General features: G+C 40.7%; 2 long non-coding RNA genes across 2 annotated transcripts; one reads left to right on the plus strand and one right to left on the minus strand.

Moving 5' to 3' along the window:
- Window positions 1–6469: 6469 nt before the first annotated feature.
- On the minus strand, window positions 6470–7285 carry LOC148849665 (uncharacterized). The gene is made up of 2 exons (XR_016098858.1): window positions 6987–7285; window positions 6470–6869 (listed from the first exon to the last, which is right to left on the minus strand). It is a non-coding gene; the product is annotated as an uncharacterized LOC148849665 (long non-coding RNA).
- A 514-nt stretch (window positions 7286–7799) lies between these two features.
- On the plus strand, window positions 7800–14912 carry LOC148849666 (uncharacterized). The gene is made up of 2 exons (XR_016098859.1): window positions 7800–8110; window positions 13191–14912. It is a non-coding gene; the product is annotated as an uncharacterized LOC148849666 (long non-coding RNA).
- The last annotated feature ends 3510 nt before the right edge of the window (window positions 14913–18422 follow it).

An 18422-nucleotide genomic window follows, 5' to 3' on the forward strand; every position in this document is an offset into this window, starting at 1 on the left:
ATCAATGATGGCCTTTATTTTGTCCGGGTTGGCCTCAATACCGCGCTGGTTGACAATGTATCCTAGAAATTTACCCGAGGTGACACCGAAGACACACTTGTTTGGGTTTAGTCTCATGTTATATTGACGCAGGATTTGGAAGACAGAATCCAAGTCTTTTATTAATTCTCGCGAAAACTGTGTTTTGACGACCATGTCGTCTACATAACATTTCATTTTTGTGCCAATTAAATGCCAAAAAAGTTTATTTACAAGTCTTTGAAAGGTCGCACCAGCATTCTTTAGCCCAAAGGGCTTGACCTTGTAACAGTACAGGCCGAACTTTGGTAATGAAGCTGGTTTTTTCTTGGTCGGATTGGTCCATCTTGATCTGGTTGTAGCTTGAGTAGGCATCTAGGAGGCTTAGCAGCTCGTGTCCCGAGGTCGCGTCCACCAGGCAGTCAATTCGGGGCAGGGGGAAGCAGTCTTTTGGGTAAGCTCGGTTCAGGTTGGTGTAGTCGATGCACATGCGCCATTTGCCGTTGGCTTTTTTCACCAGCACTGGGTTGGCTACCCAGCTCGAGTAATGAACTTCCCTTATGAAGTCCGCTGCGAGGAGCTTTTCGACTTCTTCATCGACCGCCCTCCATCACTAGGGCTTAGTTGCATTTTTTCTGTCTAATGGGTCTGACTACAGGGTCAGTGTTAAGCTTGTGAGTTATAAGGCCAGGGTCAATACCGGGCATATCTGCTGTGGACCATGCAAAAATATCTAAATTTTGGAGTAAGAAACTCACCAGTTCAGTTCGCAAAGGCTCATTGACGAAGGCACCGATCTGTAGTGTTCGCGCCGGATCTGTAGCCGAGGTCGGGACTGCGATTATTTCCTCAGTGGGCGAAGCTCGTTCATCGCCCTGCTCCGCAGGTCGCTCTAGTTCGAGATCGTCGGCTGCCTTGGTTTTTCCCTTTAGGGCGGCAACATAGCACTTGCGGGACTCAAGTTGGTCGCCCCGCGCTACCCCCACACCAAAGTCTGAGGGGAACTTCTTTGCCAGGTAATAGGTGGAGACCACCGCACGCAGAATATGCATAATTGGTCACCCTATTATGGCGTTGTATGGGGAGGGGGTCACGACACCAGGAAATCGTGGTTGAGTCTTACCGCGCACGGCCATGTGCCGACTTCCACAAGTACTGTTATTTTTCCCAAGGGCCTGACTTCCTCTCCGTTGAAGCCACCAGAGGAGTGTGAGCGGGTTTCAAATCGCTTTTCTACAACTGCAATTGGTCGAACGCCGATTTGAATAGGATGTCCGCCGAACTGCCTAAGTCTACCAGTACGTGCCGGACTTCGAAGTCGCTGATCCTTAGCTTTATGATGAGTGCGTCGTCGTGGGGGTTGTGAACACCTCGCGCATCGTCTTCTGTAAAAAAGATCGGTTCTTCCTTCTTCGGCCTCTTGGGAGGGTTCTGCTCCTCTCGGGCTGCTTCGCGAACTGACGTCCTTGCTGCCGTCGAAGTGCATCCTACCACCACCGAACCGCCCACTATCACGTGGATGGTACCCCGGACTGGCCTTTCTTCTATGGGAGGTCGCTGCAAGGCTTCGGCCGGTTTGTTGCTCGGCTCAGGGACATCCTTCCCGTGTTCCCCTTGCCGACCTGCTTTATTACTATTGTCATAATGTACAAAATTTCTTAAGTACCCGCGACGGATGAGTCCTTCTATCTCGTCGCGAAGATTATTACATTGCTCGGTGCTATGACCGTGATCTTTATGAAAACTATAATATAAATTTTTGTTCCTCTCGTTGGGGTTGCTCTTCAGGCGAGGTGGCCACTTTACGTAAGGGGCGTCCTTGATCGTCATCAGGATCTCGGTCCGCCTTGTGTTCAATGGCGTGTAATCTGTCCGAACTGCTAAGGGAGCTCGGGATGGCTGGTTTAGCTTCGCCTCTCGGTTCTGGCCTCTTCTGTCGCTGGGGTTGGAGGGCTCGCCTTCTCTTTTTCTTTTTTCAACCCCGCCCTCGTTTCTCTGGTTTATCTCTTCCTTTGTTCTCATAAACTTGTCTGCGAGCTTGAGGAAGTCGGCCACGGTTGCTGGCTGGCTGGCCACCATGTGCCACTTGAACTCTTTGTGTGTCACCCCTCTTTTGGCCGCTGCAAGATGTACCGCGGGGTCTAACCGAGGGATCTGCAAACATGCCTCATTGAACCGTTTGATGTAGCTCCGGATGGGTTCTCCCTCTCTTTGGATTACCCCAAAGATACTTTCCTCGGTTCTGGGACACCTTTTGCTGGTAACAAAGTGCGAAGTGAAGATCTGCACGAACTGGGGCCAGCTTCTTATTGACCCGGAAGCTAGGTTCCGGTACCAGGTGCGGACCACCCCTCTGAAGGTGGTGGTGAAGGCCACACACATGCACAACTTGCTTGCCCTAGCGAGGTGCATTTGCGACTAAAACGCGTCGACGTGGTCGTTGGGGTCAAAGGACCCATCATACTTGTCCAGAGAAGGGAGTTTGAAATCTCTAGGCTATTTCGGTGTTGGAGTGGGTGTTGGAGTTTTTGAAAGAAGGGTAGGTAAAAGAGATTTAGAGGGAGGCTTTTAGAAGCGTTCTCACAGATGGCGCAAATTGATGGAGCGCAATCCAGCCGGTCTTAGCTGTCAACGAACTCACCTCTGGGCTGGAGCGTTGAAGAGCCTGAAACGGGAAAGATGGGAGAACTCTGGGGGGAACCCGGTGGGATAGCTCTGAAGCTCAAGTTAGTAATCTCTCAAAGGCAAAGTGTAGACCAGATAGCGCAAAGTTCACATACCTTGTTTGTTGGGGGCAGGGGGCTTTTATAATCACTTCGCGCACTCACTCCGAGGCCCTTGTCAGGCCGGGTATGATTACCCTTGCATCTGTCAATTCGGCCATCGTCCTTTTTGCTGGGATGGAACCGTCACTGCCTAACCGTCTCTCTAACTGGAGATGGAGGTGTCAGGAGGCCGTGGCAGGTGGCCGTTTAGAGTGCGGCCGTTAAGCATCAGACCCCAAGTCAGTCAGGTGCGGCGCCCTCGGGTAAATACTTCTTCAGTGTCAGGCATAGTACGGTTTGTTTGGTTTTGGTGCCCTGAAGGTGATGTGGTGGCGTGGTGAGCGAGGCGAAGTCTTGAGTTCGGATGTATGTATAGGGCAGGTCAGTTCGGCGAGGGGTATCCCGAGCTGTTACAAGGTAGGCCGGTTCGGCGAGGTGCATCCCGAACTGTTACAAGGCAGGCCAGTTCGGCAAGGTGTATCCCGAGCTGTTACAAGGCAGGCCAGTTTGGCGAGGGGTATCCCGAGCTGTTACAAGGCAGGCCAGTTCAGATTACTTTCTGGTTTGGGGCAAAGGTGAGTTCGGGCCCCTAGTAGAGAGTTTGGACCGCTGGTTTCTCCCCTTGGTGCTTGCGCCTTAGGCTTGCTTTTGTGTCGAGCTGTTGCTTTTGCCACGTGTCGTATAATTGTGATGTCGGGCCAAATCTTCCTTAATCAAACTTGATTTATATTTTAATATTAATTAAGTGTGTGGTTTTTATATTTTTGCATTTATGCCTTTCATTCTATTATTATAAGTTTTGTTTGTGTTTATAAAATTGCATGATAGTGTAACAAATGGCTAATGATAAGGAAACCGAAATGGAGACTGAGGTAGAATCGGATACCAAGTTAGGTTCTGATAGTAACTTACCTTTCAACGGGGTGATGGACACCGATGAGGAGATGGAGTGTATTATGGAGGGTGCCTATGTGGTGATTGAGTTTTACTATGATATGTGGGTTCATAAAGAATCCAAACACACCATGGATTGCATTGGAGCTATGTTCACACAATCTCTCCTAAAAGTGCACGATGACCAATTGCATGAACTTTGCCGTTTGGACAAACATGTGTTTATATGGCAGTGCAATACATTGAAAGAGCGAAGCCTCATTGCAAACAGTCAAGATGTTTCAGTGGAGGAACCACTAGTCATTTTCCTTCATGTTGTTGGACATAATGAGAGAAACCGGATGATATTAGAACAGTTCCAACATTTTGACAAGACAATTAGTCATTTTTTCAATGACATGTTGATTGCGGTAGTAAAACTATCATTGTCAATAATATGCCCCCCCCAACTTCAACACAATTCATGCACACATTTTGCAGAATCCAAAATACTTGCCATATTTCAAGGCAACATTCGTACACTCTAAGTCCATTTTAAAACTATATCATAAGTGGATATTGAAAGTTGTTAGTTTTGTTTTTTTGTAGAATTGCATAGGGGTTATTGATGAGACACACATATCTGCATGGGTCCCTACTGACAAACAGACATCCTATTGGCATAAAAAAGGGCATAGCATACAAAATGTGATGGTCGCATGTGATTTCAACATGGTTTACATTTGTCCTTGTTGGGTGGTAGGGGACTACACATGATTACCACATATTTGCAGAAGTCCTGCATAATTCGAAATATAATTTCCCACATCTAAATTTTCGTGTACTAATATGAATTTGTGCAAAAAATAATATTCTTGTCCCACACATTCTCAGGTAAGTATTATGTTGTTGATACTACGTACCCCAACATGACTAGGTATATGGCACTATTCCATAATACACGATATCATTTTTCTGATATTTGGAGGGGAGGACGGCCTACAACGAAAGAATAAGACTTTAACAATGCCCATGCCTCATTGAGAAGTGTTGTTGAATGGAGTTTTAGTGTGTTGAAGACTCAATTCCCTATATTGAAGTGCATGCCATGCTATCCACTAAGAACACAACGACTGATAATTATGGCTTGTATGGCAATACACAACTTTATTAGGGACAACCAATGAGTGATAATTATGGCTTGTTTCACGAGTTTGAGAATGATGAAGAGTTCAAAATTCAACACCCATTCGAGTCAGATGAGGAATATAGTGATGGGTTTGATGGTGGCAATGTGGATCAGCAACAAGAGATGTTGTTTCCTAGGCAACAACTTATAGATGTAATATATGCTGAACATAATCGGCCACCATTGAGGAGGCGTAGGTCAACATAATCCATGTTAGTGGTCATGTTCTTTGTTTTTCTCTCTAGCTTTGATAAATAGTATATGTTGAATATAGATGTATTTGACTTTATTCTACGTAGGTACTTTGTGTTTTGAATAATTTATTGTACGTAGGTACTTTGTGTTTTGGATACTTTATGTTAATTTAGTACTTGATAGTATATATTCTGTTATTACAGGTCATTAATGGTTGGTAGAAAATATTATGTAGTGTTCATTGGTTGTCACCCAAGTATATACGATAGTTGGGCCGAATGCAATTTGCAGGTCTACCGGTATAGTGGTGCAGTGTTTTGCTCATATAAAACATATGAAGAAGCAAATTATCAGTTTCGTTGTTTCATGTCTTCACATGATTCTTTAACTAACAGGCCATTTGATAGAAATGATGTATCTAGATTAAACTATATATACTGGGCATCCACATGCGTTATACTAATTGGTGTAATTACACAGGGCATGATGTACATGTCCAAGTGAGATGCATTTTTACAAACATTCGTACTTTTTGTATTATTTTATGGCACATTAAATGAACATGGTATGAAAGTATTTTGTGAAAAGTACTTTTTAAAAGCACTTTCTAGAAGTATTGTGAAAGCTATGCCTTGAAAGTGCTTTTTAGAAGTCTATTTGTAAAAACTCCGTTGTGAAAGTGCTTTCTGGAAGTAGTTTGTGAAAACTTTTCCATAAAAGCACTTTTTGGAAGTATTTTGTGAAAATTGCTCCATAAAAGCACTTTTTGGAAGTATTTTGTGAAAACTAATAATTAAAAGCACTTTTTGGAAGTAGTTTTTGAAAAATTCTCCCTAAAAGCACTTTTTGGAAGTATTTTATAAAATTATGCCTTGAAAGTGCTTTTTGGAAGGAGTTTGCGAAAACTGGTCCTTAAAAGTGTTTTTTGGAAGCAAATTGTGAAAACTGCTCCCTAAAAGCATTTTCTGACTGTATTTTGTGAAAACTGGTCCTTAAAAGTGTTTTTTGGACGTAACTTGTGAAAACTGCTCCCTAAAAGCACTTTCTGGAAGTATTTTGTAAAAATTAATCCTTAAAAGTGTTTTTTGGAAGTAATTTGTGAAAGATGCACCATAAAAGCACTTTCTAAAGTATTTTGTAAAAACTGTGCATTGAAAGTGCTTTGTAGAAGTAATTTGTAAAAACAGCTATTCAGAAGCACTTTTTGGAAGTACTTTGATGAAAATTGATCATTGAAAATGCTTTTTAGAAGTATTTATTATTATTATTATTATTATTATTATTATTATTATTATTATTATTATTTCCATGTGGCACTCAATATGTGGGCTTAGGGCTCTCATGTGGATGTGATGATTTTTCATTGAAATATATCTATATATATATATATGTATACATATATAATTTAGCCATGTGGCACTCAATATGTGGGCTTAGGGCAAATTTGTGTATCCTTACTTTTTTAAAATTATCTAACACTATGTGTATTGTTTCTGACAATTGACTAGCCTCACCTGACCAGGCATAATAGTTAAAATGCCCATTTTACCCTTTAACTCAAAACTTGGACGGGAAATTAAATTTACCTTTTTATTCCTCGTTTTAACGCATATGTGTGTGTTTCACTCGTTTTAACGAATATGCCCATTTTACCCTTTAACTCAAACCAAATGCTTGATGCTCTGGTTTCTGTCGTTGGAGTCAGGTTCAGCTCCGCCACCGTCGTCTACATCGAACCCCTCCAACACTGGCACCTTCGTGGCAAGATCGGTGGTAGGTTGCTCAGAACTTTTGAACAGGTGCCCAGATCTACTGATTATCTCTCAGATCTGCATAGAACCCATCTGGTCCATTGATTTCGACGAAAAGCTCCGACCGAAGGGGAATACGAGGTCTCGAGCACAACCAATGAGTGGGCGGTAGTGAGAGTGGGGCCGGAACTATACCTTGCAGATCGTAGTGCTGCTGGTCTGAGAGAGCAAGCAAACCAGTGAAATTCCAATTTGGGGTAGAGGATGTCGGTGTTGATCCGGAGATTCCATTGAAGCTGAGGATTCTAGTGCTTCTCCCTAGGTGCCACTAGTGCTTCAGTAGTAGTGTGAGAGATTGAGAGAGGGTACCTAATCCGGAGATTCCTTCAAAGCAGACTATGCTGGTGCTTCTCCCCAGGTGCCGCGCCGCCAGTGCTTCTCCCCAATCTGGAGATTCCATAGGAGCAAAGGATGCCGCTGTTTCTCCCTCAAGGTGTTTTCGTTGTCGCTGTTGTGACTATGTACTTTATGAAGAGAAACCCGAGTAACAGCGGTTGATGAATTGAGCAGGGCGGTATCCACTGGTTCGGATTTGGAAGCCGAATGACAACGGTTGTGCGGACTCGAAGGATACTGTTGGAGATGTTATTTTTTTCCCTTCCTATGTCTGTGCCGGTGCCGGGGATTGCTAACAACAGATCGGTCCCTGTTGTGTTGATGACGGTGACTGGTTCAACTAGTGATTGGTTCAACAATAGAATCGGTCTATGCCCGAGAATAGAGTTAGCATCATCTACCCAAACGGAAAATGGCATTTTCGACCATAAAAGAGTATTAGAGATCTTAAAAAATATAACAATCATGTGATATTACATGTGAACGGTTTATAACTGAATATAGTATAAATAACATTAGCCAATTTTCAAACAGTAAAGTACATTTAACCAATTTGCTAAATCGTAGTTTAAGAAACTTACCCTATATATTAAAGTGGGAAGGGTCTTCGTTAATACGACATAGCCTCCTCTTCCCACAAGAAATGGTATCCACACGTAAAATCCTTCTGTCCGTGCAAATATAACTCAAATATTTCTTTTCTCCCCAAAATTTCCTTTCGAATCTCTTTATCACAATTCAACAACTTGATTCGCTTTTTAATTTCACAGTAAAATCCCACGAGTTCACGTCTGTGACTAGATTCTCACCCTTTTCTCCTTCAATTCCAGCACAAAATCATTTCTTTCTTCCAGACGAATAGAGATTTTCAAAGAATTCACAGATGCAGTTAGATTTCAAGGAATATTCGCCAACTCTAGAATGTAATTCTCGTTACCAATTTCTTTATTTTTGATCTATAACGATAGGGATGATGGGTCTTTGTTTGAAGTTTTTCTTTTTCTTTTTTTCTTTTTTATTTTTTTGCAAAGATAGAGCTGAAATTCATCAACGGGAAAATAAAGGAACATTTGGATCCTTTACATGGATTCACAAAAAGATGATTAAGGTTTACCGAGCTGGCATAACTATTTACAAAAGAGTTCATATGCCGAGCTCTCCTTGTCAGATCATGGGCTGGCAAAACGACATCCCTTCTTAATACATGATTTTTATATTTTCAAAAAAATATAGAAGTTCCAAATGTGATCATAAAGTGCTTGTTGGTCCCACGGTATCTACCTGCCTGTCCCTTTGAGCTTCACTAACATTGCTTTGGCATTTGAAAATAAAAAACCTATCTCTTTACACCCATACAAAAAAACTTTCTTAGTCTTCTAATTATTGCCCAGAGCTCGACTATTGCTAAGGATCTTGCCAAGCATGGTTCTCCTTCTGCAAGGATAAGATGAGACCTATGAATGAACATATATATACCAATAGATGCAGTTTGTGTGAATGGATTCCATGATCCATCAACAAGAATGATCGGAAAGTCTAAGGAGAAAACTTGTTGTAAATCCCATTATGATTGATGATTTGATGGATTGAGGAGTTTATGCCCCGGTTCTTTGTAGCTGCAGTAGCTTTCAGCCTTTCTCAGAATTTGAAGGAATTCTGGGTTGACTTTGTTAAATAATTGGTCATTTCTTGCATCCCATAAGCTTTTGAATATGACACAAATCTTTGCAATATAGTTATACTTTATCACTTTGTTTTCCAGATGGGAATTGTGCTGCCACCACCACTAGGTTAGGTCTACTTAGCTAGAATTCAAATGGATTTCTGGTACCAAACCAACCTAAGCCTAAATCCAGACCGCCCTAGAGAGAGGGCAATGCAGGAAAAGATACTCATGGATTTCTAGAGATTCTTTGCAGAAAGTACACCCAGTTTCTTCTTTTCTCCTACAGTTCCATATTTTTGTCTTAGTTCGAACAACTCTATGGAGAACCTTCCACATGAAGATTTGACATCTGTGGGAGCACGGTCTTTTCCAAATTTTGGGCAGCTTAGAGGGCTTATTTGTGTTTGGAGAGGAGGTTCTAGGAGTGAGTGATAAGCTGAGTTTACCGTGAATTCTCCATTGTTTGTATTCTTCTAAAGAAGTCTATCAGGTTGTTGCATATTCATCAAAGGAATACTTAGTATTGCCTCTGCACTTCTTTTTTTCAAATAGGTTGTTGAGGAGGTCAACATTGTAGGTTTGATGATCTGTAATTAGCTCACGCACTTTCATGTGGGGGAGTTCAGGGCTCTCAGTTCTTTTGGCCAGGATGTTGTTATCAAGTTGAGGGACCTAAGGGTCCATAAATGTTGAGATAAATCTGCCATCTCCAATCTTCCAAAAAAAGTGATTTTTTAGTTCATTTTTTAATTTGATAATACATTTCCACCAAAGGGAGTTTGAGGCTTTTGCCTTTAACTTGAAGAAATATTTTGCTTCCAGTTGCTGGGACCAAAAGCTGCTCCTTGAGTTTAGTAGTCTCCAGACTGATTTTAGGATTAAAGCTTTGTTCATCAAAAGAATATTCTTATTCCCAAACCTCCCAATGATTTCGGGTAGCAGATTGTTGCCCCTTTCAAATTGCAATTTCTTGCTGTGGTTGAACTACTAGCCCACCAGAAATGTTTTTGCATTATGTCCAAGGTTCTACATAAGGCTGAGGAGAGAAGATTTGTTTGCATGGTATACACTGGTATACTCTGGGTAATTGCTTTTATGAGTGTTGTACGTCATACCTAGGACAATGTTTTTGCTTGCCAGTACTCTATCTTATGGGAGAAGCTATATAACAGCTGATGTTTGTTATTATTTACACAATTTTCCCCATCTTCCAACCAGGTTTCCAGATATTTTGAGTTGTAATTTATAATTTTCATTTTAACTGTACGGCTCAACAACTTTTGGTGAGTTTTGTGCATATTTCTACTAAACATCACACTAGATTTTGCAGTGTTAACATGCTGTCTTGAAATTTATTCAAAGAACTAAAGGATGGATTTTATATGGTGGAATGTTTCGGGGTTTGCTTTGTAGAATAAGAAACAATCATCTGCAAACAACAGGTGGGTGATGGGTTATAAGTTTCTTGAAAGTTTTATTCATTGGATCTTTGAGAGGTTCTCTTCTCTATTGAGGAGTGGTGAGAGAGTCGGTATTCCTATGATGAAGAGGTAAAGTGAGAGAGGGTCTTCTTGTCTTAAACCTCTTTTGGTTTTGAAGAAATCCATGACTGTCCCATTAAATTTGACTGAGAAGGATGTTATGGATATAGACTACTAGATCAGATCACACCAATATGATGGAAATCCCATTTTCTTCATTGATTCAATTTAAACCTCCACCCCATTCTATCAAAAGCCTTGGCCATGTCTATTTTCAAAGCTACCCATTTCTTCTTCCCTTTTTGGGTTTTGAGTTTGTGAGTGATTTCCTTGGCTAGGATGACATTGTCTGTAATGCATCTTCCGTATTTCTTTTTTGTTAGTTTTCTTTGTAAAATGTGATAAACTATAAGCCCCTGTTTTGCAGCTTTTAATCGAATTGAATTTGTCTAAGTTATGTTACTGTTCTCAATTTGATAATCTCGAAATTTATGAGCAACAGTGAAGTGAAATGATGAAAACATAAAAATAAAAGCCTCTTTCCTTTTTTGTTTTTGTTTTTTTCCTAGTTTCTTTTGGTTGCCGAATATCCCTTTTTTTTCTCAGCTTACTGTTTTTCTGAGATCGGCTTCAATCAATGCAAGGCCCGTTCAGCCTTTACAGCCTTTACTGTTTTTTCTGAATCCAGTTTCTGTTTTTCTTTTCTCAAATTTTTCTATCCCCGTATGTGTATGATTCTCTTTTTCTCCTTTTCTTACGCGTATGGGTGTCTATGTGAATATCCTGGTTTTGAACTCTTTCTTCTTCTTGATTTGGCCGTTCCGACTGGCTTTGCGGAGTTTTGGTCATCATGCATCATCAAGAAATGTTCTCAAGGGTCCACCCACGTCATTTTTTTTCTCCATCTTTTCTTGTTCGCTTTTTGCTACGTTTTTTCAAGTTAATTCGATCAGTTTTTTTCTACAGCAAAATCATATATTCAATTAATCAATCCTTATATTGCTGATCGTTTTCTTTTCTCCGTCGCCCACTGTTCATGCAAGAATTAGTTTCCGCACATGAATTTTGTTGCATCATGAGAATTTAGGTCGAATGAGGGTCTGAATAAATATTCACGTGTTGATTTTTTGTCCTTCTTTTATTTTCTTTTAGAATCACGTGTGAAGGTAATGAAGTATGCCCATTAGGATCAACCGACGGATAATACATATCTGCATTCTGCACAGTCTCAAAGAAATAATATTTTTCTTATCAACCTTTCAATTCGTAGCCTCTTGCATAGTTGCATGCACCATGCAATCTTCCTGCATGTCAAGTTTAAAGTTTAAACAACCCTCCAGGCTCCAGCACACAAGAAGGGAACAAAAACCGTAAAATTATCAAATCGAAACACTTCCTCTCTCATTTTATGCATTGCTTCATGTCTTCTCTTCATGTCTTCTTTTCTCCATTCTCCCTTTTTAAGTATGGTAGTGGTGGAGATCCATGATCGCATCTTTGCCATCCTAAGCTTAACTCTGTTTGATTCACAATTTCGCACTCTTTCAACATAAACCTAAAATCAATAGTAGAAGCCCAAAATAAAGCCAGTCCTATAGTGTATCCCATCACCAACCAACCGTCTAAGGTAACTCCTCTAGTCGCACCCTCGACCACCTCGTCGTTGAACTGCAGCTTAACCTCATAGGTTGTTGCAACGAGCTCAATTCTGATAAGCTGCAGATAGGTATGCCCGTGCAAGGGGGTTCGTGCTTGCAGCGTCACTTTCACCGTAGGGGGAGGGGGGGCTCAGCTCCTCAGCATACTCAACGCAATCGCCATACTTACAGTGAGAACCTCCTTGTTATTTGCATAGTTGGTGGGCCCATTTTCAAGGATGGACAATCTATTAAGTGTTTAAATGAAAAAAATAAAAATAAAGTTCATTGAGTCCCCAAGCTTTGGGGTTGAACCATATTTTTATTTCATTAGTATTGTAATGATATGAAAAACATTGTTTATAAATATGTGTGGAGCGAAGGTTAAAAGTATCATTTAAGTCAATATAAACACTTGTGGGGAAAGTAAGTCCCCAAACATATTCATCTTAATAAATGCTTAAAAAAAACACAATAATTGATTGAAAAGTGAGTTATCAAACAGCCTTCAGGCTTTGTTAAAAGAAACACTTTTAAAGAATACCTGTACAACAATTACTTCTTTTCCAAATCTCTTATTCACCAAACATAGCCATATAATTTCATATCCCTTGTTTGCCTGCCAGTATGCAACATTACCGTTTTCTATGGATGTGATTGTAATATATTCTTTGGTTTTGAAGACGAGTTATCCTCTTGCACTCCTCTAGGATTGATTGACACCTTCAGGTTGAATGAGATCCTTCACATCTCATAGTCGTAGTTCCAATCTTACACCTTCTGGTTGGATTATTTCTCCTTTAAAATATCTTAATATAACTCCATAGGCACATTGTCCATTTGATTTTACTGATGCATTAAAATTTAATTTTAATTCCTCTTTCTATGGGCTTTTCCATGTTATTTAATTTATGTGATTTTTTTTTGTGTTTTGTTCTTTCTTCCACATTCATTGTTGGCTCTGTTGTACTCAATGAAGTTGTTACGGGCTTTATTTTTTATTTTTTGGGGCTGATATATTTTATTTTAAATATTAATTCATTTATGTAGAACTTTATGTGATCTATTTGCTGTCCCACCATCCTTATCCACCAATCTACGAGGTGGTTATCAATATATTAAATCATCGATTTTATCAATGCATTTAAGGGTCATTAATACATTAATTTCCACTTCACTTTATATGGTCTGATCCAAGGTGTTTCAAATTGAGACGCAGTTAGGTAATCCTACAAACTGGACAAAACTGAGGTGGAAGGATGAAATCATGCACTAGGATATGCAATCAAGAGGGAAGGTCAGAGGCCCAAGGAGTTACTACCTGGGTAGGTACTTCAACGCTCAAATAGTTGAATGGAGACATAAGTGGCCAGGATGAACAAGTAATAACAATGCTGGTCCAAGCAAAAGAGATGGTGAAAAAGTATTCCAAGTCGAAAAGTCTTTTATTTTGAGCGGAGATTACCTATTTATAGTTGGACATCCGTGTTCTAGGCAGATGGGGCTTTCAGGGTTGTCGGGATGAGATTGCCCACCGAGGTCCTTGGGATGTCTCCCCTTCCCCAATAGAGATAAGTTGCTCGTTTGTGTAAGACACTCCTTGTGATTATTTGTCTTGCGTGGTGCTGATGTGGCTAGAGAGAGAAGATGGCTACAGAGGTTACCATGTAGCATCCATAACCCAAACACCACTCCCCAAAATTTGAAGTTGAGGAGTGTAGTATTTGGCTACGGTTAGACGCGGAAGATATTTATGGTGCTCAGTTGAGGAACTTTATCTTATTAATTAATTTTTCATTTCTAAATTGAGTGGTTGGTTGGTGAGCACTCGGACGTTGTGTGCTTAGAAATAGGTGAAGGCAACTTCTCCAGGTTTGAGTACCATGTTCCTCTGTCTGTGAGGACCTTGCTGATGTAGTAGATCAACCTTTGTGTCTGGCCTTCCTCTTTTACTAGGACTGAGCTGACCACCTCGTCACCGACCGATAGTTAGAATAGGATTAGATCTCCTGGGCTTGGCTTTGTGAGTAGAGGTGGCAAGCTCAAATAGCGTTTCAATTCCCAAAAGGACCATTCACATTCCTCGGTCCACTAGAAGTCATTCACCTTTTTTTTAACGCTCTGAAGAAGGGCAAGCACCAATCCGTGAACTTCGACATGAATCTGCTTAGCACGACTATCTGTTCGGTGAGGTGTTGCACTTCTTTGTATGTTTGTGGTGATTGCATGTTGAGGATGGCTTGAATCTTTTATAGGTTTACCTCAATCCCCCTCTGCATGAGCATGAACCCTAGGAACTTACCGGAACTGATGCGGAAGGCACACTTCATCGGGTTCAACGTCATTTGGTATTTCCTGAGGGTGTTGAAGACTTCCTGTAGGTCGGCCAGATGTTGTTTGACTTTCTTGCTCTTCACCAGTATGTCGTCCACATAAGCTTTCACGTTTTGACCGAGTTGCTCCTTGAATATATGGTTCACCAGCCGCTGGTAGGTAGTGCCGACATTCTTCAGACTGATGGGCATCACCTTGTAACAATATAGTCCTTGGTCGGTGATGAAGGCTATCTTCTCTTGGTCATATGGATGCATTTGGATATGGTTATAACCAAAGAAGGCATTCCTTGAAGCTCAGGAGTTCATGCCCTGTTGTTGTGTCGATGAACTGGTTGACCCTCGACAGGGAAACTATCTTTTGGGAGGCCCTATTTAGGTCAATGAAGTCAATGCAGATTCTCCACTTTCCATTGGATTCCTTGACCATCACCACATTCGTCAGCCAGTCCAGGTAGGTCACTTCTTGGATAAAACCAGTGTCGAGAAGTGATGGGTGATGACCTCAGGATTAATCCGTTAGATAGTGTATTCTCTTAGCTCCAATCAAATTGATGTACAGATACATTTATTGTAAATGAATAAAAGTGCATTATTGTTTCATGTTGTCATTGGTATGTTTCTATGAAAATTACCCCTTAAACTGGACACTTAAGAGACTCGTGTTAGTTTAGAATGTTCTCAGCCATTGGATAGACTTGGTGAGTTTATCCTGCCAAGGCTGACACTAATGTGCTACCAAAGAAGTTGGGGTAGCTTGTCTCAGCTGCTAGGGTTAGACCCAAAGCACATGTAATGTGTGTTTGATTAAAGCACTAAACTATGACAATTTTCCAGTTATTCTTTGGACCTTGGAGATTGATGGGCAAAACTAAAAAGTTATACATAACCCCTAGACTTGATTATGGTACTACACTGGGTGTTGGATCGGGCTATCTTTTAGATGCCAATCAGTAAGATCCTTTGGGGGTCAAAACCTGGGTATGTTGGGGCAGTCTGAGAATTCACTTCAATGGGTGATCATAGTGAGGATCAGCCCTTTTGTCGGACAAAGTGAATGATTGGGACTTCACTTCCCCTGATGGAAACCTAAACTATCAGCAATGGATTTCAATCGTGTTTGAGATTTGCTTTGCAAAATATATTTATATGATATATTTATATATTATGTTTCAAGAAAAAAGTATTTGCAAAATGTTTTAATTCCTGGGACCCATCCGAGCAGAGAGTGTGACACTGCACCTTTTAGTTAGGGGAGATGTCCTTTCTTGTCGGGCAGTGTTTGATCATTGTGGGCTAAGGGGTTAAATGTAAGAGACCATTAAGGGCTAATTACCTGATGGGCTATATATCTTACTTAAATCCATTATCCTTGGGACTTCATAGGATTGCTAGACTCAATGATCATTTAGTTGTAAATGGTGGGTCCAATTTGAGTCTATACTGATAAGCTCAGGGGTTCACTACATTCAATAGTGAATTCGGGCATGCCTTTTCACAGAGGCTGGGTTGAACCCACATGGGCTTATGTGAGGTCATTGCTGGGGTCTCATGCCATACAAATCAAACCTAAATGGGCTAACAACACTCTTGGGACATGAGCCACTTGGTTAATGGGCCTAAAGCCCATGATTAATAAGAAGTCACATGATTGTTTAAGTTGTCATGTGACATGGGCAAATATGGGTTTGGATATGGGTTTGGAGCACCCATTCTCATAAGAGGATAAGACCTATCTACTGATAGAGTCTAGATCCAAATAAAGGTTTGGATCAAATTTCTTAATTTGATTAGGAGTGGTGCTACTTAAGGATTAAGAGAAAGAGAGATCGAATTGCTTCAGATTACTCTTTGCTTTCAGGTCTCTCTCTCTACACTTGCCACCCTAGAATCCCTAGTTAGATATCTGATTTTGGGGACTGATCTTGATAAGTTCTATCTCTGATTTTTGTAAGAAAAATACAACGAAAAACCATGCTCGCCTCCCTTGTTCGATCCAAAGATTTGGATTACAATTTTGGTGAAAACTGTGTTGTTGAATCGGTTTCACTCCAAGTTGTGCCATATTCAGTGGAAACTGGTTTTGGGATTTGATTTTGGCGTGACTTACCACTTTGGGAGCTACATTTGTGGATTCCGTATCAGGTATACATTTCCCTCTTGTTTGGTTTCAAATCTGATCCGATTTCGGTGCAAGATCGATCCTAGAAAAATGCAGTTTTTCTGAAACTGGGAATGCAATTCCCAAAAGGATGAAAAAAAAATTTTTGAAATTTCGCCCAACCATCCATCATGGTTCGCCCATCCATATGATGGATTTCACCTTCCTTCACATGGCAAGTCTACCGTACTTTTCGAGGCTCCATCGTACTTCTCGGACTGAGGAGGTCGCTAACCAACTGGTGGAAACTCGTCCACGATCTCTTGAATGAAGATAGGTTCCTTCACAAGCTGGCTACGGTGTTGTTCTGGGTGCTGGGCCGTTGGAGGAGCCACACTTTTGTCTTCTTGGCTTCGTTCCAATTCGGCTAGCCTTTCTCTTGGCTTCCAAATCTCGACATCTTTATCTGCTGGGGTCGCGTCCATGGGCTTCTCTCCTTTTGGGTTGCAGGCCGATCTTGGACCTAATTGGACTCAACTATTGAGAACGACGATCATGGTAGATGCTGGCCGAGCTGTTCCTTCGCCGGTACTCGAGTGGAGTGATATCACTTGCTGTGGATGTCATGTGGATGGGACCAGACTGGGGGGTCTCATATTCTAGATGACTGTTGCTTCACACCTATGTAATTTAATTAATTACATAGGTCTAAATTGTAAATTTAAAAAAGAGGTCCTATCTAACAAAAGTAAAAACTAAAAAGTGGAGTCCGAATACCCTAGACTCTTCCTCTCTTTTAACTTCTGAACAGCTGAAAGACTGAAAGTGAGAAGAAGGTGAAGAACCCTAGCTGTCACACGACAGTGTGTTGCTGCTTGCTGCCATCGTCAGTGACCGGTCATAGGTTGTGACTTACTGACTTGCCTTTGACCTGTTTGGTTCAATCTTGACAACTGCTAGTCATTGGTTTCCTCGCATTCATCCATTCACGACTCAACAGTGCCGCTGGTAATCTTTCTCCTCCCATCTTCTATTTTTTTCCAATCCCTTTTCTATGAGTTTTATCATATGGAATAGGTTTAGCCATTTGGGTTTGTTAGAGTCAATTTTTTTTTTTATCCATTTAGGTTTTCGTATGAGTGTATTTGATTTGTGCTAGACTTAAATGCTAAATTTGTTGATAATTATATTAAATTTTTGAAAATTTACAAGTTAAATTTGTGCTACAAGTTTATCATAAATTGCTAAAAATTATAGGTTAAATTGCTGATAATTCACATGTTAATTTGTTGAAAAATTCACAAGTTAAATTGGTGAAATAGTGAAATTTTCATGTTAAATTTATTTTAGAAGTCAATGTTAAATTGTTGATAATTAAGAGGTTAAATTGCTGAAATTTTACAGGTTAAATTTGTGTTAAGTGTAAGTTAAATTGGTGAAAATTTACAGGTTAAATTTATGCTTAGATGTGTGTTAAATTGTTGATAATGCATAGGTTATAGGTTAAATGGGTGATGTTCAAATCAGATCGAATTGGATATTTGATTTGAAAATGCTCAATTGAATCGAATTGGATATCTGATGAAAAGGTCCGAGTCGAATTCGAACCATTGAATACAAATTCCAAAGGATTTGAATTCAAATTCAAATCATTTGATTTTTTTATCTAATCGAATTCGAATTCACCCAGATTCAAAAATGATTCAATCCGTTTGCATCCCTATGCGCAGCAGGGCGAATGGTTTAAGGGGTTTGAACTGGCTGCCCCAACGCCTCCATCATTGCAAGAATGTGGTCGACTTTTTGTTATATCGCCTGGAATTGCATAGGGTCTACCATGGTTTGCTATTGAGGCTCTCGAGGTGGAGAGCTGCAATGGGAGCAGGAGCCCTGAGATGGGAAACGGGCTCTAGAGCGGTCAGATGTCTTCTTAGGCATGGTTGTTTTGAGTGTGTGGAATGGGATTTTGGAAATGACTTTTTGTGCATTTCCACAAATGATGCCAATCTGATGTTGT

The sequence above is a fragment of the Nelumbo lutea genome, chromosome 5, assembly GCF_056320005.1.
Source record: "Nelumbo lutea isolate HS-2025 chromosome 5, American lotus-T2T, whole genome shotgun sequence".
Lineage (NCBI taxonomy): Eukaryota > Viridiplantae > Streptophyta > Magnoliopsida > Proteales > Nelumbonaceae > Nelumbo > Nelumbo lutea.